Here is a 25,608-nt window from a genome sequence, read left to right on the forward strand (position 1 = left end):
AAAAAAAAAAAAAAAGGAGTTCAAGACCAGCCTGGCCAACATGGCAAAACCCCATCTCTACTAAAAAATACAAAAATTAGTTGGGTGTGGTGGCAGGTGCCTGTAATTTCAGCTACTTGGGAGGCTGAGGCAGGGAAAATTGCTTGAACTAGGAGGTGGAGGCTGCAGTGAGCCAAGATCCCACCACTGTACTCCAGCCTGGGTGACACAATAAGACTCTGTCTCAAAAAAATAAAAAAGTCATTTGCTTACTAGTGTTAGTTTCCAAGTCCCAAGTCTCCCATGAAATCCAAATGCCTTCTGATATTGATGGTACTTCAACAGGTGACTGCAGCCCAAGTGTGTCGGATGTTTCCGATGACTGAACAGCTAAAGTTCAGTAGCACTTATCTGCTGTCATCAGAAACACAAGGGAAGGGGAGGGGATAGTGGACGAAGAAATATTGACAGGGAGGTGAAGGACACAGGGAGATGGAGTTCTCCCCCTTGTGTGTGCCCACCCGCAGAAGGGGGTGGAAGCTTGGGCCACACACAGAGGATCTGGTCCCAAATGCGGAGAGCCCAGACAATGGCTTTTCTGAGTGTGATCCCACTTGATAGAATGCAAACACTTTGGATGTCTGGAATTCTGTAAGAACCCGATGGAAAGGGAATATGAGGTTTGGAATATTCTCCTCCCTGGGCATACCTTTAGATGTTCAGGTGGATTTTACAGAAGAGGCTGAGGGCCCAAAGCTGTGGCTAGCTGTTGGGTTTCCATTAATGTCTCCCACCGTCTCCTAAATGACAAGGCTCTTGATGACAGAAATGGAACAATGGTAACCTATATTTTATTCATTATCTTTCATGCCTTCAGCCTCTGACATGTAGACAGATACACATGAACAGAGAAGCATTTTATACAGATACACATGTAGGTGTGTGACCTAAATTTAAAGGATGCATATTAAAAGGAGAATTGTAGAATCATATGAGGTATTTTTAGCCTGTGAAATGTGGCCTTTAGAAGCATGACATAAAACAAAAAACACTTTTACTAAATTCCTTCCCTTTACAATCCTCTACTATCCTCCTCTCTGGCCAAAATATAGTCACTTTTTTGGTACGTTGGTTTTAAAAACAGCTCTGTCTTCCGAAGACATGGCAAAGTTTTCTAGTTGCTGTTTTTTTAATAGTTCCTGGTATTCTTAGAGTCCACAGCTTTGAATGCAGCTGGAAAAGATCTATACGGAGGATATATTTAGACAGGTATTGAATATAATAAACTATATTTAAATATTTGTACGTGGAATTATTTTTTTTTATGGTGCTGTTCTTTAAATCACTGAATGAGGTCCCATCATTTCTCCAAAAGATATATGAGCACTGTCTTTTGGAATATAGATCGTTTTTGCCTTTGAAAGATATCTCACTTAAAAATGATTTCTACAGACGGTCTTTTACATACATTTGTTATTGTGGTGAGCATTATATCCTGCTGTTTTACAGCAGTACTTGGAGGATTTCTTCTGAAAATAGCCCTTTATTTGTGGAAAGCTGAAAGGGAGAGGGCAAGGAAGAGGACTTGCGATATTTCTTCTGCCTAGAGCTGAGTAAGGGGGGAGAGGGCTGTGCAGCCCCCAGTCTGACCCTTCTTCCCTGTGCTCCAGAAGCAGCTTGAGGCTAAGAGAAATATTTGGCTCTTCTCCTCTGCTAAGAGGCTTAGAATCCTGTGATTCTTATTTTCCACTTATGCCTGCAAGGCCCTCCTCCCCCCCACCTTCTCCTTTGTCAATTTGAAGAGCTCTTTCTATTCCTAGCAGTTATCTAGATAACAATCATTTGTTTTTGAGATTGATTCCTATAAAGAGTACATGGAGCATCTCATGGGCTAAAACATGGTAAATTGTCAAACTTTTCAGAGTAGGAAGATGCCTGCCGGCTAGGTAGAAGGTTTCTGGTTTTATGGTGAAAACAGACAAACACACAAATAAGCACACACACACACATAAACCACTGACTGATCCAGCCCAGTAGCAGGCGATTTTGCGGTTGCCCAGCACGTGCAAAAGAAGGACTGGCAGCTTGATGGACATTTGTGCCATCCACCTTGCAGGCAGATGGCAGCTTCCACTTCCTCATAACTTTGGATGTTTGGGGTGACCAAGTCATGTACCCTGGCCCGTGAAATGCAAGTGGGTGCGACCTCATGGTACAGATAGTCAGAGTCTGAGTGTTGTTAGCCACATTCTCTGCTTGCCCTGGCTATTTGGAAGCATGTGCAGAGCTGAGCTTTCCTGGGATTGGCGGCCAAGTGGCGTGAGGGGCGGCAGGCCCCCCAGCTGCCCGTAGTGAACATGGGGCAGACGCAGGCAGTAGAGCTTCCCTGTTACTGCATCATGGCCTCGCCCGTCCTGGCTGATGCAGGTGGATCCCAGCAGGCCACAGTGGTTGGCACTGTGACACTCTTCCTGCCACACATGGCACACTCACTTTCAGCTGGGTGCCCACACTGTTCCTGAGACCATTGGGACCCCATGAGGAGGTTGGCTTGTGAGTGCTTCTATTTAGACAGTCGTTGGCCACAACAGAAGAATAAAGGGGTCTGATTAGGAGAGGGTGTGCGCTGGGCGCAGTGGCTCACACCTATAATCCCAGCACTTTGGGAGGCCAAGGCGAGCAGATCACCTGAGGTCAGGAGTTCGAGACCAGCCTGGCCAGCATGGTGAAACCCCCATCTCTACTGAAAATACAAAAATTAGCCAGGTGTGGGGGCAAATGCCTGTAGTCCCAGCTCTTGGGAGGCTGAGGCAGTAGAATTGCTTGACCCAGGGGGTGGGAGTTGCAGTGAGCAGAGGTCGTGCCACTGCACTCCAGACTGGGCAACAGAGAGAGACCCCATCTCAAAAAAAAAAAGAGTATGTGATACAGTTTGGGTTTGTGTCCCCGCCCGAATCTCATATTGAATGGGAGGAGAGGCCTGCGGGAGGTGATTGGATTGTGGGGGCAGATTTCCCCCTTGCTGTTCTCGTGATAGTGAGTGAATTCTCAGGAGAACTCGTGGTTTAAAAGCGTGTGGCACTTCCTTAGCCCTCTCTCTCTCCTGCTGCCCCGGGCTTCCCCTTTGCATTCTGCCATGACTGTTTCTTGAGGCCTCTCAGGTCAGTGAAGCCTGCAGAACTGTGAGTTAACAAAACCTTTTTTCTTCATAAACTACCCAGTCTCAGGTAGTTCTTTATAGCAGCATGAGAACAGACTGATACAGTATGTGTGAAGAAAACATACATTCTTAGAGGTCTGTTTGCCTGCTCCCAGGGAGCCCCCGACTGGTGATGGGACATGCCAGTTAGCAGGAGAGGGAGTGTGGTGGAGCTAGGCGTGGCTGGAGGAAATCACTCTGAACAGGCTTCAGTGCGCTAAGAGATTTTTGGGGTGATGTATATGAAAACAGTTTAAAGCGTTTACTAGCCGTAAGAACTAATTTCCAATAAATCAGACAGGATTCCCTTGGGAGCCAGAAATAAATGAGGGCAAAAGAAATTGCTAAGAGTTGTTGAGCAATAAAGAGATGGGTTCTAGATATCTTAAAATGATATTTAAATGGACAAAGTTGATTTAGCTGTCTTTTCTCATGTCTAGGAGTAAGATCGAAGTCCACAGCACGTCGTTAGAACCAGGAATTATTCACCAGGAGACTTGCAGCATTACATGTGCATTCCGCTGAATGGCAATTTTAATATTCCAGTTTCAGTACTCAGTTTAATGAAAAGGCATTAATTGCTTGGTTCCTTGCAAAGTCTGTAACAAAAAAGTGTTTCTAGAATGAGTTCACATTTGGTACACAAGGCAGAATTTTCATGATCTAATGTTAGTCATTTTTTTCTAATTAAAAAATTGTAATGCATATATATTTTGTCATCTTCAACTTCTCAAGTACTATTACATACACATGGGTCATCTAGCATTGTGCCATGTGCCTTGGAAAATGCAGAGAAATAGAATATCACTGTGTTCCTTGCACTCCAGAAGTGTACATTTCATAGGAAGATGAAGCTGTGACACCCTCTGAGAATGCTGAAGCCCTGCGTGTGTGCCAGATGTGAGGAGGGAAGGATCAGCGGCCAGGAGATGCTGAAATTGCTTCAGGGAGGTGGAGGCAAAACAAGGGGCCCGAGGCACCAGCGAGACCTGGCCAGAGTGAGGAGACAGCTCACTGTCCTGGATGGGCAAGACCCGTGGCCAGAGCTGGATGCAAGAAGGAGTTCAGGGAGTTTCCAGGGACGGGGAGATGCTCTGTCAGCTGTCCAAGCTGGGTTCGGGAGATGTCTGTTCTGTTAGACATGGAAGTTTCTCGTGACCAGGATGCAGCATCATTTCCTAAGGAGCTGGCAGCTCACAGCTCCCTGTGACCTGGGGGATGACTGTTCTGTTTTTTAGGAAGTTGAATGTGGGATGTTCTTGGGAGAGGTGAGGAGAGAGGAAGGGAAGGACCCTCTAAGTGTTGCCTCCCGATCCATTATCCACGTGCTTGTCCATCTGCTCATTTCACTGAAGCCTCCCAACCACTGGGGCATTTTCCCACTCCATTTCATAGTTGAGAAGACAGAGTCCACGTGGGTGGAAATCACCCTAGAGTGGTCTTCAAATCCAAGTCCTGCCCCTTTTCAGGACACTGGAAACATTCCAGTCAACAGCAGGGAAGCCCTGTCTTCTCAGTAAGTTCTAGGATGTGGGGTGACCCAAACTCAGGAGTCCAGTTTCTGCCCCTGCCTTTCTCTTGCATAAAAGGTTGAATTGTGCCTCATTCAAGTGCGTGAACTTCTCCAGGCCCTGCTCAGCGTACCTAGCAGAGCCAGAATGTCTGTGGGGACCTTGCATTTGGGGCATGGAGGCAGCCTCACCGCAGTTGCAGCTTAGGCACACGCGGCCCACTGCCACCACCACCACGCCCCGCCCCCCCACACTGCGGCCATCACCTCTCACAGGCCCTGACCCTGACTCTCCTCGAATCATGCAGTGCAAGTGGCACATGAGGCCTCTGCTTGCAAAGGTGGGTGCTGACCTGTGTGTGCCCCGATGACTCCCGGGCACCATGGTTGCGGCTGCACTTCAGAAGGTGTCAGGAATGTGCTCCTTCCCTGTCTCAGCAGTCCTGGGTGCTCCCCTCATCACCCTGAATAACCCCCAATACTTCTTTGGTCTCATTTCCAGAGGGTCGCTCCATCACCCCTACCCGCTCGGCCAGGCTGGCTTCTTTGAGGCTCTGCTAAGAGTCGAGCCAGCTTCCACCTCAGGGACCTCTCCTTGCTGTGGCTCTGCTCGGGCCCATCTCTCCCGATACCCATAGCTTCCCTCTTTCCTTCAAGTCTCTGCTGAAAGTCTCCTTTCTGGCCAGCTCTTCCCTGACCCCGGCCCTCTGGCTTGGAACAGATGCCTGCCCACCCCTGCTCCCTTCCCGTAGTGAGGCTGGGGGAGGCCCCTGCAGGGAGGGAGCCCCGCGGGCAGGAGCGCACGGCCCCCCAGGCGCCAGTTCTTTTCCCTATTCCCGACCTTTTTGTTCTCCAAAGCTCTTAGTCCCAGTTGACACGTTGTGTGCTGGCTTGCTTGTTTTCTTTATTGTCTCTCTCCCACCGCCTTCTAGGAGGGCAGAGGTTATTTTCTTTTCCCCCCACTTCTCTCTCCTAAGTGCCTGGAGGTCTGCAGGGCACATGGTGGGTATGTGATATTGTGCTGGCCTAGAGCCAGAACCAGAGCAAAACTATTTTATAAAATGCAAAACTGTTTTTAGATAAGTTGAAATGGCTGCCCCATTCTCCTCACAATAACTACTGTCCTTGGCCTCTGTAAATAGAACTGCCAGTTTGTTCTTCAAAACTATGTAAAGCTGCTTACCTTTTCTTATCAGTAACTGCTCTCTGTGGCCCTAATGTGACAGGCAAGCAGTCCTAACCCATGCCATCTTGGCTCCTGCGACTTGTAATAAGTAACTAAGGTCTGTGATTTCCACCTTAACCAGATAATGTATAAACAAATGTTTATCTTGACTTCTGTAAACCACTTAAGTAACAAACGGAATGACAAAAGTCCCCTAGCCCTTGGAATGTCCGGAGACCCCCACCCTCATCTCTGCCCAGGAGGTAATTTACAGAATCCACTAGCCCTCGGAATATCTGAAGCCTTTTCATCCCCATCCCGGCCCCTCACCCCCACTCCCAAGGTGGTTTTTCGGGTATAAAAAATCGTGGCACCCTCCTGTTGTCACCACAGGTTGGAGAGACGTGAGTCCTCTGTGGTCGCCGGCATAATAAAATGATCCTGCAATCCGGCATACTTTTGTCTTGTGATAACTTTCTACGCTCGGTCAAATACAACAGGTACTGTCTCCATCTTTGCTGAAGGAGGGAAGGCTCCTTGTTTACTGATGCCCCCCCAACTCCTGTTCAGAGGACAGGGCAGGCCTGGGACTCAGGTTGGAGCCCACTGCCCCGCCCCTCCGCCCTCTGGGCTTCCTGCCTGGAGGGGCCTCCTCCTGCCTGACTGTGGGAGGCAAGTTGTGCTCAGCGGGGCATCAGTTCCAAGCAGAGGGTAACAGCGAACCAGGCAGAGGCCACTTCTTTTGTTCTTCAGTCCATGGGAGGTGGTGGCGTCAGCCCTGCTTCAGGGAGGGCGCCTGCTGCTCAGCCTCCCTGGGGATGCCCCTTGCTTCTGCAGGGAGCTGCCGGGACCCTGCGCGGTTTCCCGGACACGGGCACCGATCCTAGGGGCTGGGAAGTCATCTGCCTTTGGGGTCCTGTGCCTGCTGACAGCCCCCTCCCCTGTCCTTCTCCAGAGCACCAGCCGCCGCCTGGAAGAATTCTTCCCTCCCACCCGAGGCAGCCATGGGCACTCCCTGCCCTTGGTCCTCTTCTCCAGGGAACTCAGCCTGTGTTCAGGGAGGGTTTCTCAGTGCGGTTGAAATGCGGCAAGGGACGCGTGGGAATTCGCCGCCCACTGCAGTCCTGCAGTTGGTGGAAAGGAGGATGGTGGGGTGAGGGGTGGGGAGTGGGTTTTTTAATTTAAAATGTTATTATGCAATATTCTAGATATACAAAAAGATAAATAACAGTAAAATGGATAGCCTCATACCCGCCACCAGCTTGAGAAATAAAACACAAGTTATTGCGTTCCTGGCCCCATCCTCCCCAGAGGTAACCACTGTCACGAACGCTTCTACACCTTTGCTGCGTGTGTATATAGATGAGGATAATTTTCGTTCATCTGTCGTAGAACTTTATATAAATGACATTGTACTGCAAGCATGCTTTTTTAATTAAAATTTTTATTTGAAACAATTTCAGAAAGTTGAAAATTTTTTTAAAACGTACAAGTACCATTTGTATATCATTCTCCAGATTTCATAGTTGTTCGCATTTCACTATATCTACTTAATTGTTCTCTCTCTCCGTGTGTGTATATATGAAATGGTGCATATATGTAACGTTCTAACTTTCTTTTGAAACATTTGAGAATACATTGAAGACATGAGGCTTCTTACCTCTAAATAGCTCACTGTATATTTCTTAAGATGGAGGACATTCTTGTACATAACCATCTTTTATACATAACCACAGTGCAAATATCAAAATCAGGAAATTAACGTCAGTGTGATACTATTATTATTTTATCCTCATCCCTTATAGAAATTTCAACAATTGTCCTCGTATTGTTCTTTATAGCAGATGAAAAACAAATGTCTTTTTTTTTTTTGAGTTTTGTTCCCAGATTCAATCTGGGATCATGGGTTGCATTTCATTTTAGTTTTAATCTGGAAGAGTTCTGCAGTCTTTCTTTTTCTTTCTTGAATCAGACATTTTTGGTGAGTATAGGCCTGATATTTTGCAGAATGTCCCTCAGTTTGGGTTTGTCTGATGTTTCTCGTAGTTAGATTAGGTTACACAGTGTTGTCCAAAATAACACGGAAGCCGTGTTATGTCCTTCTCAGTACCTCGTATCAGGAAGTTTGTGCATTGCTGGTTGGTGTTAACTCATCGCTTGATTAAGGTGGTTGCCTGCCAGGTTTCTCTACTGGAAAGTGCTATTTATTTTTTCTAATTAATAAGTATCTCATGAGGTGGTACTTGGGGACTATGTGAATATCTTGTTTCTTATCAGGCTTAAAAGTTAACAATTTAAAAAAAAAACCTTATTGTGATATCATTCACATACTGTACAAGTCACCATTTAGAGTGAACAATTCAATGATTTTTAGTATATTCACAGAAATGTGCCACGATTGATTTTAAACATTTTCATTACCTCAAAAAGAAATGCCATATCATGTAGCCATCACTCTCTCCCCATCACCACACCCCATTGCCAGCCCTCTGCAACCATTGATCCACTTATAGCCTCTGTAGCTTTCTCTGTTCTGGACCTTTGTATGAATGAAATCATATAACATGTGGCCTTTGGTGGCTTCTTTCATTTAACATCATTTTTTTTTTTTTTGAGACAGAATCTCACTCTGTCGCCAGGTGCCAGGCTGGAGTGCAGTGGCACAATCTCGGCTCACTGCAACCTCCGCCTCCCCGGTTCAAGCAATTCTCCTGCCTCAGCCTCCTGAGTAGCTGGGACTACAAGTGCATGCCACCATGCCCAGCTAATTTTTGTATTTTTAGTAGAGACGGGGTTTTACCATGTTGGCCAGGATGGTCTTGATTTCTTGACCTTGTGATCTGCCCGCCTCAGCCTCCCAAAGTCCTGGGATTACAGGCTTGAGCCACTGCGCCCAGCCTAGCATCATGTTTTTAAGGTTCATCCACGTTGTACAGTAGCATGTATCAGTCTTTCATTCCTTTTTATGACTGAATAATATTTCATTATATGGCTATAACTCATTTGGCTATTATAAATCATGATGCTATAAACATTTGTGCACATGCTTTTGTGTAGACATATATATTTTTTCATTTCTTTTTTGGGTATCCAAGAAAGTAAAATGAGTAAAATTGCTGGGTCACATGGTAACTCTATGTTTAATTACTTGAGGAACTGTTAGACCTAGACTATTTTTCCAAAGTGGCTGCACCAGTTTACATTCTTACCAGCAAGGTATGAGGGTTCCAGTTTATCTGTCAACACTTGTTATTATCTGACTTTTAGATTCTCATCATCTTACTGGGTATAAAGTGTTGTCTCATTACGGTTTTGATGTGAATCTCCCTGATAGCTAATAATGTCAAGTGTCTTTTTGTGTATATTTGTATATTTTCCATTTGTATTTTTTGCTTAGAGAAATGTCTATTCAGAGCCTTTGCCGATTTTTAAATTGGGTTAACTGTCCTTTTTATTACTAAGTTGTAAACATTCTTTATATACTCTAGACGTAAGTTCTTTATCAGATATGTAATTTGCAAATATTTTATCTTGTTCCACAGTTTCAATTTTTTAATGGTATCCTTCGAAGCACAAAAGTTCTTTGTTTTGAAGAAGCCTAGTGTATCTATTTTTTATTTTGTTGTTCATGCTTTGGGTGTCATATCTAAAAATGCTTTGCCAATCCAAGGCTGTGAATGTTTATACCCATGTTTTCTCCTAAGAATTTTACAGTTTTAGATTTTTCATCCGTCTGCCTTGAGTTTGTTTTTGTATATGGTATGAGGTAAGGGTTCAATTTCATTCTTTTGCATGTGACTAGCTAGTTGCCTCGCTTCATTTGTTGAAAAGACTATTCTTTCCCAGTTACATGGTTTTGGTGCCATTGTCAAAAGTCAATTGATAACAGCTGTATGGGTTTACTTCTAGGCTCTCATTTATATTCTATTGATCTGTATGTCTGTTTTTGTGCTAGTACCACATTGTCTTGATTACCATTGCTTTGTAGTAAATTTTGAATTCAGAAAGTGTGAATCCTCCTACTTTGTTCTTTTCTTAGTATTGTTTTGGCTATTCTGTGTCTCTTACAGTGTTATATGAATTTTAGTATGAGCTTGACAATATCTACAAAGAAGTCAGCTGGAATTCTCACAGGGATTGAATTGAATCTGTAGAGCAGTTTGGAGAGTACTGCCATCTTAACCATGTGCAGTTTTCTGACCCATGAACCTGATGTTTTTCCATTTATTTAGCTCTTCTTTAATTTGTTTCAACAATGTTTTATGGTTTTTGCAGTGTAGGTTGTGGACTTCTCTTTTTACATTATTCCCAAGTAGTTTATTATTTTTTATTAAATTGTTTTCTTAGTTTCACTTTCAGATTATTTATTGCAATTATGTAAAAATACAATTACTTCTATATATTGATCTTGTAACCTGCAACCTTGCTGAACTCATTCATTAGTTCTCATAGTAATTTTTTTAGGATCCCTGAGGATTTTCTAAATAAAAGATCATCTCATCTGTGAATATAGTTTTATTTCTTCCTTTCCAACCTGGAGGTCTTTTATTTATGTTTCTTGCTTAGTTGCCCTGTCTAGAATTTCCAGTACAATGTTGAGTAGGAGTAAAAGTGGACATTCTTGTCTTGTTCCTGCTCTAGGAGAAAACCAGCCAGTCTTTCATCATTAAGTATATTGTTAGCAGTGGGATTTTTGTAGATGTCCTTTATTAGGTTGAGGAAGTTTTCTTCTAATTGGGTGTTTTTATCATGAAAGCATGAGGATTTAGTCAAATTATTTTTTGGTGTCTATTGAGATGGTCATGTGACTCTGCTTCTCAGTTTGTTGATTGATATGATGTATTACTTAGTTGATTTTCAGATGCTGAACCAACCTTGACTTCCTGGGATGTCTCACTTGGTCATGGTATGTAATTCTTTTCACATGTTGCTGGATTCAGTTTGCTAGTATTTTGTTGAGGATTTTTGTATCCCCACTCATAAGAGGTATTGGTGAATAATTTTCTTATCATGTTTTTGTCTAGTTTTGGTATCAGAGTAATACAGGTTTCATAAAGTGAATTGGAAACTGTTCTCTCATATTTTTTGGAAGAGTTTACAAAGAATTGCTTTAATTATTATTTGCATGTTTGGTAGAATTCAGTGGTAAGGTGATCTGGGCATGGGTTTTTCTTTGTGGGTAGTTTTTTTTTTTTTCTTTGATTGCCAATTTAGTCTTTTCAATTGTTATAGGTATTAATATATTCAGACCATCTATTTTTTCTTGAGTCAATTTTAGTAGTTTGGGGTCTTTCTAGGAGTTTGTTCATCTAAGCTACCTAATTTGTTGGTGTACAATTGTTCACAGTATTCCTTTGTAGTCATTTTCATTTCTGTAAGGTTGATAATACTGTCCCTGTTTTCATTTTTGCCTTTAGTTATTTGAGTTTTCTCTTTTTTTTTTCTTGGTCAGTCTAAAGAATACACTTTTTGTTTCATCAATTTTATTTTTCTGTTCTCATGTCTTTAATTTCCACTGTAACATTTATTATTTTCTTCCTCCTGCTTATTTTTGGATTAGTTTGTGGCTCTTGTTCCAGTCTTAAAATGGAAGATTAGTTATTAGTTTAAGATTTTTCTTCCTTTACATTTTTTTTTTCTGAGTTCCTTTTATAGTTTTTTTGGAGGGGATGTTTTGCAGTATCCCATAAGTTTTGGTATATTGTATCTTCATGTTCATCATTACCTGTATTTTCTGGTTTCCCATCTGATGTCTTCTTTAAAGCATTGGTTATGTAGGAATGTGTTCTTTAATTTATACATATTTGTTCTAATTTCATTTCATTGTGGTTGGAAAACATACTTTGTATTATCTCTATCCTTTTACATTTATTGAGGTATGTTTTGTGGCCCTGCAGATGGTGTATCCTGAATAATGTTCCATGTACCCTTAAGAAAAATGTGTACACTCTTTTTGGTTGGAGTGGAGTGCTCTAGAAACGTATGTTAGTTTGTTGGGTTGTAGTATAGTCCAGATCTTCTGCCTTCTTGCCAACACGCTATCTAGTTGTTCTATTATTGAAACCGGAGTATTGCAGTCTCCAAATACTATTACTATTTTTGAGATGGAGTTTTACTCTTGTCGCCCAAGCTGGACCGCAGTGTCACACTCTCAGCTCGCGGCAACCTCGGCCTCCAGGGTTCAAGTGATTCTCCTGCCTCAGCCTCCCGAGTAGCTAGGATTATAGTCATGTGCCACCATGCCTGGCTAATTTTGTATTTTCACTAGAGATGGGGTTTCACTATGTTGGTCAGGCTGGTCTTGAACTGCTGACTTCAGATGATCCACCCACCTCAGCCTCCCAAAGTGCTGAGATTACAGGCGTGAGCCATTGCACCCAGCCTCCAAATACTGTTATTGGATGGTGGACCTTTATCTTCATTTCTATCCATTTTTTCTTCATGTATTTTGGTGCTCTGTTATTAGGTATATTGTGTTTATAATTGTTATATCTTCCTGATAGATTGACCCTTTTATTGTTATGGAGTGTCCTTCTTTCTCTAGTAACATTCTTTTAAAGTCTATTGTGTCTGTATGGTATAGCGACTCCAGCTTTCTTGTGTTTGCATGATATATTTATTTTCATCCTTTTAAACTTTTTGTGTCTTTGAATATCAGATGTGTCTTCTGTGAAAATACTTTTTATTTCTGTGTAGTCCTATTCATCAATCTTTTCTTTTACTGCGTATTTTTCAGTCATAGTAAGAAAACTTCCTTCTACATCCAGGTCAAAAAGGGATTAACCCAATTTTCTTCTAGTACTTGTATGGTTTCATTTTTTTCTTATATTTAATCTTTGATTCATTTTGGATTCATTATTGTGCTTGGTAGGAGATAATGGATTTAATTTTTTAAAATTGTTATTCAGTTGTTCCAGCAGCATTTATTTAAAATAATCTGTTTTCTCCAGTAATTTTAGAGGCCGCCTTTATCATATACAAAATTTCCAAATGTGGTTGGGGCATATCTGGGCCTCTTCTACTTCACTTCTCTGTCTACTCAGACACCAGGATACACTGTTTTAGTTATGAAGACTTTTAGTGTTTTTAATGTCTGGTAGGGCTTATGTTCCCATTGAGGCTTTTCTGTTTTCCTGGCTATTCTTGAAGGTTAATTTTCCCTCATGAACTATAGTATCAATTTGTCTAGCTCCATAAAATTGCATTACATTTATAAATTAACTTAGGGAGAACTGGCATTGTGGTGATATTGAGTTGTCTCATCCAAGAACAATTTATGCCTTCCCATTCGTTGAGGAATACTTTTGTGTTATGCATTAGTTTTAAAAAGTTTTCTCATGGAGGTTTTGCACTTACCACCCTAAATGTATTTCTAAATAGTTTATCTTTGTTGTGGCCATTGTACGTGGAGGTTTCTTTATAGTACTGATTTCTGAGTGCCAATTCTATATTCTGCTAGTTTACTGAATCCTTTTTTGTGTGTTTGAGTTATAAATGTGTTTTTTTCCAGTGTATTTTCCTGAGAGTCATCTTTGTGGATGTTTGTAACTCTGTTACTTTCACTGCTGTGTACTATTCCGTTATATAAATATGTCACAGGATATTTATCTGCTTGTATTTGGATGGTCATTTAGATTGTTTCCCATTTGTTGAACTTGTCAAGTAGTTTTCCAAAGGCGTTACATCAGTTCTCACTCCTTTCTGTAATGTGGGAGCCTCTGTTGCTTCACGTTTTTACCAACATTAGCTATTGTCAATGCTTAAGTTTTGTCAGTCTGAGGGATTGCAAGTGGCACAGAAGCATGCTTTTCAATGACTGTTCTTAAGTCCTTGGTTTCCAAACTCTGACCCAAATGCTGCTTCCCACACGAACACAGCCTCCATGGATTGCACATCCCACCCCCAACCTACCTCCTCTAAGTGCCCTCCTCTCATTTGGAAACACGTGGCTGCTGGTGGGAGTTGGGAACTGCAATGCTGCTTTCCTAGTCTCCTTAGAGGGAAATGCACTTCTGTAAAGATTAAACACTTTGTTAGCTGAGGAGCGTCCAGCCTTGGGACTGGCCTCCTAGAGGAATTTCTTTGCTGACTTACTTGCATTATATCTGTTATGTAATTATCAACAATCAACATCCACTGAGTAGCATCTTGTACCTGACACTTTAGTGGGCTCTGAACAGAGCTTAGTGATGAGTAAGACCCAGCTCCCCACCTCCTGGGACTTCCCACCCGCTTGGGAGAGGAGATGTGTTTACATGAGATGATATCGCTGGATAACACCAGTGATACCCACTGAGCATGTCAAGGGCCAGGCTGCTGACACTGACAGGGAGGTCTATATAAAATCAATGTGGAAAGGAAAGGACACATCTCTTCCTTCATATTATATTACAAATTCAGGAGGAAAATCTGTCATTGAATGTTTTCTTCTTATTTTAAAAAGTGAATTTCATCCTGATAAAAATGTGCATACCACCAAAAAAAATACACTCCGTTTTTCCAACCGACACGATCACCAACAACTAAAAGTTGACCTTGGAGCCCCATTCCACCTCTAGCAGGTGGCTCTAGTATCCACCCTCTTTCTAAGGGGGACATTGCAGGATCCTGGGTCTTAAGACCAGTGACTGGTCCAGTTGTGGCCTTGACCCAGGTGCCCCTCCCTTATTTCTCATGCCCAGATCACCAGCTCTGTGCTTCTCCGTATGGTATGGTCTATTCCGAGCTCCTGCTACGTCGTGGATCTGAGACCTGCCTTTTTCTCCCCAGTCTTCCTGAAATAAGAGCGCTTGTCTTCCTTTAGTGTTTGGGGCCCTGCTGCCTCTATTGGGCATTTTAAAGCGAAGTGCCCACTCACCGCAGGTCCAGGCATTTCCTCCATGAGCAATTCCCTCATTCTGCTGCCCAGCAAAACTGGGGTTCTAACTAAGGTTTGGTTACAGCATGTGGATAAGAAGTTTCCATGCTCAATAAAGTGCCATGTCATCCACTTTATAAAAGGGCAACACATCCTTTCAGAGCTGAAGCGTCTCTCTCCAATCTTGTCCTCTTGTGGCCAACAGCACACCCTCCAGGCAGCTGGGCAGCATTGCGGGTGTAGGCCGGGCTTCCATCAGGCAGTGCTTTCTGGGAGAAGCCAGCTGGCTTGTGCAGACATCTTGTCCATAGCCTTGATCTTACTGGATACACTTGCTAACCCACCAAGCAAACTGGTGCAGGCTCATGAAAGCTGGTTGTTCTTTGGTTTGTTCATTCTGCACCCATTCATCCATTTGTTCGTTCATTAGCTAAACACATATCACGTACTTCACTGAAAGGTCTGCAATGGTCAGGTCAGTCAAATGCGCGCGCACACACACACACACACACACACACAGAGACACACACAGACACAGACACACACACACACAGACACAGACACACACACACACACAGCCTCTTTCTCCCTTTGCCCTGTTGAGTACTGGGTACCCTGTTGAGCATCTGAGATGCTGTGGAATTGTTGCCAGAATTTTACATTTGTCTAGTCCTGTGCTAGGTGATGTGAAGGCTGCCTAGGGTAAGGGCTTGGCTCTGGAAAACCATGTGATTCTGTTGAAGGTACAAATCAAGCCAGCCCACAGGAAGCAATGAGTCAACGTGGACACCTCTGTGTTTGGCTCTTGTGGGTCAGAGGAGAGGTGTTTAAATTGCCCAGTGTTCACTGAGAGCTGTCGTGGGTTAGGATTGTTTCCTAGAACCATAGCTGAGCCTTGAAGGATGGGTGAGCTTTAGACAGATTCTGGGAAAGGCATCATACTTGGGGAGAATAACTTGACTATGTGGACTGAGAGTAAACATAGTGGGTTCAGATGATGTTGAAGAGACCAGCTTGATGATATGCGTTATTTCACATGCCAAATCCTTGGGACCTCCTACTTCACTAGATCAGCACTTGAGCCCTTTATGTAAATAGCTGTGTGCTAGAGTGGCCATTGCTGGGTAGACTGGGTAGACTGGCTGGCGTGGGTCTGTGGCCGACTGTCTGACCTGGGTGGGGCCATGGAAGTACCCTAGAGTACCCTAGTCTATTCCTGGCCTGGCCGTGATACAGAAATAGCCTCTACCCATGATTCCAGCCCCCACCCTTTTCCTATGTGATTGTTGTTTGAATACTTCTATTTTTTTGTTGAAACTGTAGGGTAATTACCCTTGTCCTTAATAATTGCTTTAGTTTCCTTGATGCGCAGAGATGCTCTAGAGTCTATGCTGTTAAAAAGAGGTTAGGATTAAGTTTTTCAACCTGCTGCTGGTGTGAGAAGGATGTCTCCATGCCAATTACTGTCTCCTTGATAGGATTAGTCACTGTGTTAATTGCTACTCAGAAAAACTGCCAAGTTTGTTGTTTTAGACTTTGGCTTTTAAAATATTGCAGATGTCATCTCAAATGCAAATTGTATTTGGTATTAGCGATAACTGTTGATCTATTAACACTGGGGTTGATTCATATCTGAGGCTGTGTGAGAAAGAGGAGTCTCACCCTTGGATTATTAATTGCATCTTTGATGGTGGTTCCAGGACTGGGGGGGGGGGGCAGATGTCAGGTCTGTTCCTTGGCACTCTCTTTGAGAGAATCCAGAGCTCTGTTGGCAACAGTCTGTTGGAATTGGCCAGAGTAATGTATGAAAAAACCTCGTTCTTCAGCTCAAGAGCATCACCTACCTACTCCACAGGTCACGGTGGCTGGTTGGCTCCTGGTTAGTGACTTGAACGTTGACACTCCAGTGACTGTCAGATGGCCGTAGAAGTTCTTAGTCCTTAGAGATTTCTGAGTCAATAGAACCTCCCCAGTTGGGACCAGGAAAGAATAGAGAATTCTGACATTATACAGCATTGAATTTTTTATTAATGTTTTATTTTTAAGTCATTTCCAGATTTCAGAAAAGTCGTAAGAATAAAATGAAGAAATCCCATATGCCCTTCACCCAGATCCCCCGAAGTTAACATTTTATCATATCTGCCTTATCATTCTGTGTGTGTACATGCGCACAACTGAACCATTTGAAAGTAAGTTTCAGACATGATGCCCCATTAACCCTAAACACTTCAATGTGTATATCCTGAGAACTAGGACATTCTCTTGCATAAGCCAGCGCAATGATCAAAGTCAGGAAAATAGCACTGATGCGGCATTATTCAATCTGTAGACTTTATTCCTGCAACCAATAATATCCTTTATAGCAAAATATAATAAAAGCAATCATCTGTTCTAGGATCGAATCCAAGATCTCACATTCTATTTAGTTTCCATGTCTCTGTAATCTCCATCAATCAGTTCTTCACGCTTTCTTTTTCGTGACCTTGCCATTTCTGAAGCATACAGGCCAGTTATTTTGTAGACTGTCCTTTATCTGGGGTTTGTCGCGTGCTTCCTTAGGACTAGATTCGGGATATGCAATTTTGGCAGGAATGCCGCGGAAGTGATGCTGGGTTGTTCTTAGTGCCTCGTATTAGAAGGTGCACAGTTGGCTGCCTCTTTTCTGGGACTGTTAACTTGGATCTTTGGTTAGGGTGGTATCTGCTAGGTTTCTTCAGTGAAAGTTATTGTTTAGTCCTTTGTAATTCATTAGCATTTTATGGAAAAACAGGTCTGTGTAAGCAGCTTGTATTTCATTAAACTTTTAGCCCTTGTTTTAGCATCCACTGATAATTCTTGTCTGAATCAGTTATTAGAATGCATGCCAGATGGTAATTTTTCTCTAAATTTATTTATTGTTTCATACTCTGTACCAAATTGAAAAACTTTTGCTTTCTTACATTTATTTATTTACTCATTGATTTGTTTACACCCTTACAGACTCATGTATTCCTATCTTAGTCAGTGAGCTACATTGACTAGATTATGTTGACTGAGTTGCATTCATTGAGTTATGTATTTATCCAGTGGTTTATATCCTAGTTATTTTGGTGGCTATATTGCCACAGATTTGGTAGTGGGAGCCCCTTCCATTTGGCTACTGTGTCCTTTTCACAAATTCCCATGGTGTTTTTCCACAACATTTTATTATGAAAAACTTCAAACATATTGGCACTTAACAGATTTTTTTCAATGAACACTCATGTACCTATCACCGACGTTCTTTAGTTAACATTTTATCATGATGTCTTTATCACAGATCTATTCAGCTATCAACCCAGCAATGCATCTTGTGTTTAAATTGCATTTCAAAGTAAGTTGCAGATGACAGCACACTTCATCCATAAACGCATTGGCAGGTGTGAGGGAGTCTAGACTTTAACATTATTTACAGTTCTTTTACTCGGTAAAAGTTACTTACAGAGCAAGATACAGATAGCAAGGGTACCATCAAACAGGCTTTGACCAATGCGTGCACCTGTGTGACTCAAACCCCTATCAAGTTGTAGAGCATCGCAGCCAGTCCAGAAAGTTCTTTCGTGTTCTCTTCTAACCAGTTCGAGTCCCATCATCTTCAGCAGCAAGCACTGTTCTGATTTTGTTCTCACCGTAGGTTAGTTTTACCTGTTCTAGCACTTCATCTAAATGGCACATGTGCGATATGCGTTCTTTTGTATAAGGGCGATTTCACTCATTATCAAGATTTTGAGATTCATCCGTGTTGTTGATTGTTATCAGGGGTTCATTTCACCCATCATTCTTTGAGCACTTCCTTTTTTTCTGGCCCAGCAAAATGTCCCAAGGTTGCCTTCCACTTCCTTTGCACCAACCCTGGGATTAGCTGAATCTCTAATGAGCCCTGCCTCCTTTCAGCGGAGGAGGGTTTCTGGATTCCAGCTATGTTCCTTGTGAGGAGTATGCTATTGCTTCTAGTCACTCTCTGTCATAGTAGAAGAAGTAGCAATGCATGCGTGAGCATACACTCAGAGATGCACAAACACATATACATCTACCCCTACTTCTAAACATCCGCATTCATGGATGTGTGTGTGTAAAACCATGCACTCACGATGACCCCAACTCTAGTCCACACAGGGTACATCCTGGCCTCTGATCTTTCCATGTATGGCACTTGCTTTTTCAACATGGAGAAATATTCCTGAACATATTATTGTCTACATCCTAAAATAGATATAAAGTAATGAAATAAGAATTAACTGAGGAAAGCAAACCTGCCAACTAGAGTTCGGCATTTGTTTGTAGCACTTTTTCTTTAGTCTGAGGGCATATAGTCAAAATACTGTGTTCATAAGGCTTTTGGGTTAATCTCCACCCCCCTTCTCTCTGGTTATGTTATTTTTGGAAATAAAATATAATTAGGCTCTTTTGCTTTTTCTTGTGTTCTATATTAGGGTCTCTCCCCATCCTTGTTGATTTTTTTTTTTTTTTTAGGATCGAAAACATTAAGATGTTTATAAAAATCAAAACTGCAAAAAAGCTAGATCCAGCGACGTGTCACTGTCCCCATCCCTCCGCCCCCATGGGTGACCACGCTCATTATTATGCCCTTATCTGTTTTGTGTTTCTTTGCTGAGATAAGCAGGTACATGTGTATTTTCTTATTTTCTCCTTTTTTTTTCTTAACTAAAAGACAGCTACTATAAATACTCCTTTGCACGTTGCAATTTTTTTAAAATTAAACTTTCTATTTCAAGAAAACTGTTCATTCACATGCAGTTGTAAGAACTAATACAGAGAGATGATCCATGTACCCTCTGAGCCATTTTTCTCAATAGTAACATCTTGAAAATAGTAGCGTGTCACAGCCAGGATCCTTGTACCTTAACTGTGTCAACACAGTTAAGGTACAAGGATGGCACAGTTAAGGTACAGAGCATTTCCCTCACCTCAGGGGTGCTGCAGGGTGCTCTTTTTATCACACCCATTTCCTCCCCTCCCCGACACCCTCTTTGACTCTTTGCAATCACTAATCTGTTCTCTATGTCTATAATTTTTATATCAAGAATGTTAAATAATTGGAATCATACAATAAATTGCCTTTTGGAATTGGCTACTTTGACGCAGCATAATTCTCTTGGGATTCATCTAGATTGTTGCATGTATTAATAGTTTATTTATTCTTATTGCTGAGGGATGTACCATAGAATGTGCTGCTGTTTGTTCAGCCGCTTATACACTGAAGGACATCTGGGTGTTTCTTCTTGGCAATTACATATAAAGTATCTATAAATGTTTGTGTGCAGGTTTTTGTGTGATCACGGATTTTCATTTCTTGGAGGTAAATGCCTAGGAATGCAGTTGCTGGATTACATGGTAACTACCTATCTGGTTTTTAAAGAATCTGCCAAAGTACTTTTCAGAGTCGCTGTGCTTTATATTCCCACAAGCAATACGGATGATTCCATTTCTCCACATCCTTTTCAGCATTTGGTGTTGGCACTCTTTTTTATTTTAGCTATCCTGATAGGTATGTAGTGTTATCTGATTGTGGTTTCAATGTGCATTTCTCTAATTGGCTAATGATGTTGAATACCTTTTCTTGTGTTTATTCTCTTTGGTGAATTTCCTGTTGTATATTCTGAATTACCTGCCATCTGTATATTCACTTTGGTGAATTACCTGTTGGAGTCCTTTGTCCATTTTCTAATTGGATTATGTTATTTTGTATTAAGTTTTGAGGGTTCTCTTTACATCCCAAATACCAGTCATTTGTCTGATAGGTGGTTTGCAAATATTTTCTCCTAATTTGTATCTTCTTTTGCATCCTGTTAACAGAGTCTTTCACAGAGCAAAGATTTTAATTTGATGAAATCTAGTTTACCCATTTTTCCTTTTATGTGTTGTGCTGTAGGTGTTAAGTCTAAGAACCCTTTGCCTAGCCCTAGTTCCCAATTTTTCTCCTATGTACTAAGCCCTTTATCCATTCCGAATTAGTTTTTGTAGGTTTGGAGAAGACTTCAGTAGAGGTTTTATCTTTTCTTTTCTTTCTTTCTTTCTTTCTTTCTATTTTTTTTTAATTTGTGGATGTCCAATTGCTCTAGCACCGATTGTTGAAAAGACATTTAAAAAAATTTTTATTTATTTTTATTTTATTATATTATTTATTTATTTATTTTTTTAGATAGAGTCTCACTTTGTTGCCCAGGCTGGAGTGCAGTGGCACGATCTCAGCTCACTGCAACCTCCACCTCCCAGGTTCAAGTGATTCTCCCACCTCAGCCTCCTGAGTAGCTGGAACTACAAGCATGTACCACCACACCCAGCTAATTTTTATAATTTTAGTAGAGATGTGGGTTTCACCATGTTGGCCAGGCTGGTCTCAAACTCCTGACCTCAGGTGATCTGCCCGCCTCAGCCTCCCAAAGTGCTGGGATTACAGGTGTGAGTCACCGTGCCTGGCCTGGTATGTAGTGTTTTACTCATCACATGTACATTTTTGGAATTTCTATTGCTTTAGTTGAAAAAAGATTTTCAACACTATTTTCCAGTTTTATTAGACTGATTAGAAAACATTTCTTTGTAATATTTCTATTTTATGAAATGCATTGATTATTTATTGCCTAACGTGACCAATTTTTGTGGACATTCTATGTGTACTTAAGGAGAAGGTGTAGTAGATTTCCTATCTACTGTTAGGGAATTCAAAGAAAAAGTATGAAGTGTGACTGTCTTAATCTGCTCCCACATTGCTATGAAGAACTACCCGAGACTAGGTAATTTATAAAAACAAGAAGTTTAATTGACTCACGCTTCCACAGGCTGTACAGGAAGCATGGCTGGGAAGCCTCAGGTAACTTACAATCATGGTGGAAGGCAAAGGGGTAGCAGACACATCCCACGTGGCCAGAGCAGGAGGAAAAGGGTGAAGTGGGAGGTGCTACACACTTTCAAACAACTGGATCTCCTGAGCACTCACTCACTATTGAGAGAACAGAAAGAGGGAAATCTGCTCTCATGATTCAATCACCTCCCTTGGGCTCTTCCTCCAACACTGGGGATTACAATTTGACATGAGATTTGGGTGGGGACACAAATGCAAACCCTATCAGTGACAAATTGATTTGTCAAGGGAATTGATTATATTGTTTAGGGCTTCTGTGTCCTTACTTATTTTTTGTCTACCTGGTTTCTTTTGTGCTGACAGCGGTGTAGTAAACAAACTATTCTTAGTGATTTCATCTATATTTCCTACAGGATGTGTGTGTGTGTGTGTGTGGTGTGTGACAGAGTCTCACTCTGTCACCCAGGCTGGAGTGTAGTGGTACGATCTCGGCTCACTGCAACCTCCGCTTCCCGGGTTCAAACAATCCTCACAATCCTCGTGCTTCAGCCTCCCGAGTAGCTAAGACTACATACAGGCAGGCACCCCCACCCTGGCTAATTTTTGTGCTTTTAGTAGAGATAGGGTTTTGTCGTGTCGGCCAGGCTAGTCTTGAACTCCTGACCTCAAGTGATCCACCAGTCTTGGCCTCCCAAATTGCTGGGATTACAGGTGTGAGCCACTAAACCTGGTCTATATTTCCTACAATTTCCTATCTCATAAAGGTAGTTTTAGTCTTGTTTGGTGCACTAATATTCATTATGGTTATTGGTTATATCTTTATTGTGGAATGTGATTTTTAGCATTAGCAAGTATCATAATTAATGTTTTCTCTTAAATTATACTTATTCTACTTTGATATCAAGATTGCAATACTTGTTCTGTTATTTGCATTTGCCTCATATATCTTTGCCATCCTTTTTAGTTTTAGGCTTTCTGAATCTCTTTGATATGGCTTGGCTCTTTGTCCCCACCCAAATCTCACCCCGAATTGTAATAATCCCCGTGTGTCAAGGGCAGGACCAGGTGGGGAAAATTAAATCATGGGGACAGTTTCCCCCATACTGTTTCCGTGATAGTGAGGGAGTTCTCACGAGATCTGATGGTTTTATAAGGGGCTTCTCCCCTTTGCTCGGCACTTCTCTCTCCTCCTGCCATGTGAAGAAGGAGGTGTTTACATCCTCTTCTGCCACGATTCTGTTTCCTGAGGCCTCTGCAGCCATATGGAACTGTGAGTCAGTTGAACCTCTTTCCTTTAATAAATTACCCAGTCTCAGGCAGTTCTTTATAGCAGTGTGAGAATGGACATATACACTCTTTTAAAAGGTATGCCTCTTATATATAACATGTAGTTGGATCTTTCTTTCTAAGCCAAATTGAAGATCTTTTATTTTCATAAGTAAGTTAGGCCCATTCACTTTTATTTATATGTCCAATATGTATAATATTTTATGTAATTAATACTATGTGTATTATGTTCTATTTGCTGTACTTGTTTTTTCTACATGTTGCATTTTCTATGCTCATTTAATTTTATATGTAAGAAATTCTCATTTTTATTCTAATGGGTATCTTTGTACTCATTACCTTTAAAAATCCCATTAGTCTCTTCCTAATGTTTGCCATTTGGTTTTTTCTAATTAGTGGAGTCTCTTGACTCCCACCTGTTGCGTGTACAACCATCACTGAGCTTATTCCGGTTTTATTTTTCCTTTTCTTGTTTCCTGTCATTTTGTAGTTGACAAAACATGTATCATCCATGTATGATTCTCCTAACCTTAGTTACACACTTAATTTAGGTCCGTAATTAAATATGTTAAATGTTCCTCATAAGTTCCTTTGCCAAAGAGTTCCCAGTCATCTCCTGGTTGGATAAAGTTAATTCTTTAGAAGATTCCTTCAGAGGTGCCCATGGGTGCATCACTTTCTCAGTTCTTCCATATTTTAAACTCTTATTCTGTACCTCTGATATTTGAGGGTCTGCTTCGCTGAATATAAAATCTTTGAGCCGGATGTAAAATCTTTGACTGCTGCTCCATCCTTGCCCTACTTTGTGGGTTGTTTTTGAGAAGGCTGACAACTGTCTCTCTTGCCCTTATAATAAGTTATTTGATCTTTTCATGTACAAGTGGTGAGGATATTTTTAAAAGGCATCGTTGAGGTTTTTAATTCAGTTTGTTATATTATGTCACAGTTCCTCCCCTCCACCTATGGCTGTATTTTGGGGTAATTTCCTCCCGCTGACCTCTTTTGTATTCTTATTTTCGTTTTTCTTCTTTTATAGCCTCCTGTAGATGAAGACCGCTTATATCTCCACAATGAGTGGTTCATGTGATTTTTAGTTCAAGAGCTCCCTCCTCTGTCAGTGCAGTGTAGTGCAGTTTCCTTACAACTGGCTTTTGGGGGAGGGGCGGGAGGAGTTGAGGTTCCTTGGATGTATCATTATTTTTGTTTTGCAGAATTCTAAATGCCCACATCTGGCTTCTCCCTCCCTCCCCAGCACATTTTCTAATGCTGTCCCTGCCTGCCTTTAAACTCCTTCCTTCGAGTCCATGTTCTGGTCTATCTAGATTCATTTTTAGTATTTCTCTCCCTTAGGATGTACTTTCTCTGTCTTCATTGGCTTTTGGACCGCTCTTGTCCCCTTGCTCGTTATAAAAGTTCTGGGTGGGAACTGAAGACATTGGTGTTTAGTTTCTACTTATGGGTGATTTGAAGTTCATAGCGGCTCTTTTTTCCAGTCATGTGAGAGCTGTTGGATTTCTGTGGTTGCTTTTGTTCTTCTTGTTGATCTGTGTAGTTTCTAGAGGATGCGTTGGGAGATTTGAGTTTTTGTGACTATCATTACCATGGCGACCTGGAAGTCCCTTACGTGGTATTTTAGGAGATGTGGTGCAGTTAGATCAATTTTGAGTACAACAGTAATTCAAGTCTGTTATTAACACCGTCTTTTCACGTTAACTGTACACGACGGAATCTTGAGGATATCTTTAAAAGGTCTGCTCTCTTAGGAAGGTTAAGTATCTCCCCTGTAAGCCTGTTTACACCACGTGTCTGTTTAGCCAGCCAAATATTGGCACGTTTTCAGTTTCTGTGTTTATGGGGTTGGACTCAACGAGGCTTTTACTATTGTGGCATATTGGAGGAAGCACCGCCATCCTGCTGCCAGGGATGAGTGTGATCTGGCAGCTGATACCTGTTTTTGCTTGTAGGTCTTTATCAAGAAGCGACCCGCCGTGCTTCCCTGGCAGGGGAGATGGACTAGAGTCCTGAAGGTGGTCTTCCAGGGTGAGGCTTATTCATTGCACACCAGATGTGTTGACCTCTGCGATTTCCCCAAATGTGGGAAAGTCACTGCATCATTTGTGGTAGTGGGGGACTGTGTCTGGGCTCTCTCCTGGTTTTTGAAGTTTTTCTTAAAAAAAAAAGGAGACTCACCATCGTCTATGGACTGAATATCTGTATTCTTCCAAAATCCATATGCTGAAGCCCTAACCCCAATGTGATAGTCTTTGGAGAGGGAGCCTTTGGGAGGTAATGAGGTTTAGATGGAGTCATGGGGGTGGGACCTTATGATAGGATTAGTACCCTTATAAGAAGAGGAAGAGAGGCCTGGTGTGGTGGCTCACATCTGTAACCCTAGCATTTTGGGAGGCTGAGGCAGGAGGATTGCTGGAAGCCATAAGTTTGAGACCAGCCTGGGCAACATAGGAAGACCCCATCTCTACCAAAAAAAAAAAAGAGATGCCAGAGTTCTCTCTCCATCCCCACTTTGTGAGGACACAGTGAGAAGGCGGCCATCTGTAGGCCAGGAAGGGGGCCCTCACCAACAATTAAACTGGCTGGCATCTGATCTCAGACTTCCAGCCTCCAGACCTGTGAGAAGTAAACGTCTCCTGCTTAAACCAGGGGTGGTACCTCTGGTACTTTGTTATGGGAGCCTGAGCCAAGATGCCAGCCAACCATATTTGTATAGAGTTTTCATACAAAACCGGAAACCCGAGTCAGATTCAGCTCT

The 25,608-nt window shown here is 42.0% G+C and overlaps 1 protein-coding gene and 1 non-coding gene across 15 annotated transcripts in view; both read left to right on the forward strand.

Moving 5' to 3' along the window:
* The window catches only part of CAMTA1 (calmodulin binding transcription activator 1), a 963,406-nt gene that overhangs the window by 409,993 nt on the left and 527,805 nt on the right, over positions 1–25,608 (forward strand). The gene's annotated exons all lie outside the window — the stretch shown is intronic.
* On the forward strand, positions 24,827–24,990 carry LOC119466917. The gene has a single exon (XR_005195425.1). It is a non-coding gene; the product is annotated as a U1 spliceosomal RNA (small nuclear RNA).

The sequence above is a fragment of the Cebus imitator genome, unplaced genomic scaffold, assembly GCF_001604975.1.
Source record: "Cebus imitator isolate Cc_AM_T3 unplaced genomic scaffold, Cebus_imitator-1.0 Scaffold240, whole genome shotgun sequence".
Classification (NCBI taxonomy): Eukaryota; Metazoa; Chordata; class Mammalia; order Primates; family Cebidae; genus Cebus; species Cebus imitator.